The following is a 3,051-nucleotide window of genomic DNA, read 5'->3' as shown; positions in this document are numbered from 1 at the left end:
ATGAATATTTACCAGCATTCTCCTGTCCAGCTGGATGTCCACTCTTTATGCTGTCCCTCCTGGCAAGCCCTGTCCTGCTCTGGTTCAGGGCCCGGCAGGACCCAAACTTCTGTGTAAATCCAAAACATGGACTTCTTTCTCCAGCTAAGACCCTACCAGGGACTTGGTCCTAAGCCCTATGACACTCCCCAGATGGAGCCCGATGGAGCCAAGGGGCATGGGGAGTGCAAGGAATCCTGTTAATGACAATCCCATGAGCAAGCCCACAAGACCTATTATGGTGAACCATCAAACTTTTAGCTCGGGATTGAGGGATAGATGTAGGGAGAAGAGTGTGGGCCAATCTCTCTTCTGTAGACAGCTCCGTTGAAGATTTGGGAGTCAGCACAATGTTCTACATTAAAACAACAAAGGAACTGGCCCAAATATAGGACCAAAAGAGTCATGAGTTTAGATTTTAGTCTTTGTTAGTCTAGGTTCTTTTTTACTGGATACAACCAAACATGGTAACTTCCCAAACTGTGGCAAATCACAGGAGAAAACTCTGCTGTTAGCTTACAACTGCATCAGGGGAGGACTTGGGGGTGGGGGGAGCCAGGAAGGGGAGTTTCCAGAAGTTGTCAGTTGTGGTCAGTTTGTTTCCTCACAGAGCCTAAACTGAAGCTCAGCCATTTTGACACTGATTGCAAAACTCCCATAGAAGGCTCATCTCCTTGACCATTTGCTCTGCCGAACCCCTGCTCCGAATAAATTGCACTGTCCTGTTTCTCGGCTACAGGGTCTTTTTAGAGACGGTTATCAAACAATGGTGATAGATCAGCAAGGCTCTCTGTTATCGGATCTTGGTGGGGCTTCACTGACACTTAATAAAGCTTCCCTTCACCATGTGGCGGGGGCCTCGCTCCTCATACCCCTTGAGCCCCTGACTTTATTCTCACTTGCACATTCTCAGCTGATGACCTTCCCTCCCTGCTTTACAAAGATGAAGTCGTGCAGAGTAGGGAAGAGGGAAAATGCTGGAGCACACAAGTGGGGAAGAATCAAGAAAGACTGTAGTGAGGACATGGGGTAGGCTGAGAGGGAGAGGGTTTGGCTGGATGGAAGTGGCTAAGAATGACCTTCCCATCGCAGAGCGTGGAAGAGGGGAGAACATGCCAGGTGCTCCTCGAGGCCCAGCAGCTACCTGACCGGCCTCTTGGAATTTTCAGCAGCCCCTCACTAGGTCCCTCCTCCCCCTGCCTTCCCACCATCCATGACCCAAGGTTTTGGTTGGAAATGGACAAGACTCCTCCAGCAGAAGCTGGAATTTGCACGTGAAAGACACTCTTGTTTCTTCATTAACTGTTATTTGGAGGAGCAGATGACATCAACCATAACAAGGCTGAGGAAGTCTCTGGGAGTTCTTGGCATGTCACCTGTCAAGCCTTGAAGTTCTGGCTTCAGAGTCGAATGAGCTCAAGGCGGCCGCCGAGCACTCCCTTCCAATGGGAAGAACAGATGCAAGAGTTTGAGGTGGCGCCCGAGGGAACTGTGGCTGGACTGTGCGTGAGATTATAGGATCATCGAGGAAAGGTGGGAGGGGAAATAGAAAGTCCAAGCCCCGAGGCATCACTCAGGGAAGGATTGATTTGTCTTGTTTGTGTCAAGCATGCTCTGGATGTGTCCTTCGATGGGACACAATTGCCTTCAGCGTTCATTCCCGTTTTCAATCAGAACTGACCTTTGCTTCCGGTCATACCACATATTTCTCTTTTGCTTCACCCCTCCCTCCATTTTGCTTTCTTTCTTGCTTTTAGGGGACAAAATCCACCCAGAAAAAAAAAATAAACCATGCTAAATATGTCAAACGTCAGGGAAGCCCTGGGTGGAACATGTTATAAAAGCACTGGACGGTCTCTCTCCTCCAGCAACCCAAGATGCCGAAAGGGAAGAAGGCGAAGGGGAAGAAGGTGGCCCTGGCCCCTGCTGTCATGAAGAAGCAGGAGGCCAAGAAGGTGGTCAATCCCCTGTTTGAGAAGAGGCCCAAGAATTTTGGCATCGGACGGGACATCCAGCCCCAAAGGGACCTCACCCGCTTTGTCAAATGGCCCCGCTACATCCGGCTGCAACGGCAAAGGGCTATTCTCTATAAACGTCTAAAAGTGCCTCCTGCAATTAACCAGTTCACCCAGGCCTTGGACCTCCAGACAGCTACTCAACTCCTTAAGCTGGCCCACAAGTACAGACCAGAGACAAAGCAGGAGAAGAAGCAGAGATTGTTGGCCCGGGCTGAGAAGAAAGCTGCAGGCAAAGGGGATGTCCCCACAAAGAGGCCACCTGTCCTTCGAGCTGGGGTTAACACTGTCACCACCTTGGTGGAAAACAAGAAGGCTCAGCTGGTAGTGATTGCACATGATGTGGATCCCACTGAGCTGGTGGTTTTCCTGCCTGCCCTGTGCGGTAAGATGGGGGTTCCCTACTGCATTATCAAGGGTAAGACCAGGCTGGGCCGTCTGGTCCACAGGAAGACCTGCACCACTGTCGCCTTCACACAGGTCAACTTGGAAGACAAAGGAGCCCTGGCAAAGCTGGTGGAGGCCATCAGGATCAACTACAATGACAGATATGAGGAGATCCGCTGCCACTGGGGAGGCAACGTCCTGGGCCCAAAGTCTGTGGCTCGCATCGCCAAGCTGGAAAAGGCAAAGGCTAAAGAACTGGCAATCAAACTGGGCTGAGTGGATGCTGTTGAATTTTCTGTACATAAAAGTAATAAAACGTTGTGTTTCAAAAAAAAAAAAAAAAGCATTGGACAGGCCGAAAGCGCCCCAGAGAGGAGGTCCGGCTCTTCCGGAGATTAGAAATGGCAGGAAGCCACCACTGCCCCTGGGGATGGAGGAATCAAAGTCCGGAGATCCCAGAGCCCAGGGGTGTGATGGTGGCTGGCACCAAGGGAGGCCACTGTTGTGATTCAGAGAAATCACTGATGTGCTGCAGAAAGCAACAAGAGGGCCACTGGACCCAACAGCCAACGCTGCTGCTGGCCCTGGGACCACCCCGGACACCTGCAGG

At 51.1% G+C, this 3,051-nt stretch overlaps 1 pseudogene; it reads left to right on the top strand.

Moving 5' to 3' along the window:
- Positions 1 to 1,910: 1,910 nt before the first annotated feature.
- On the top strand, positions 1,911 to 2,775 carry LOC114225376 (large ribosomal subunit protein eL8 pseudogene; annotated as a pseudogene).
- The last annotated feature ends 276 nt before the right edge of the window (positions 2,776 to 3,051 follow it).

This window comes from Eumetopias jubatus, unplaced genomic scaffold (genome assembly GCF_037043125.1).
Source record: "Eumetopias jubatus isolate StellerSeaLion01/CBP00866 unplaced genomic scaffold, mEumJub1_p1.0 scaffold_10, whole genome shotgun sequence".
Taxonomy (NCBI): domain Eukaryota; kingdom Metazoa; phylum Chordata; class Mammalia; order Carnivora; family Otariidae; genus Eumetopias; species Eumetopias jubatus.
This window is presented reverse-complemented; position numbering and strand designations above follow the sequence as displayed.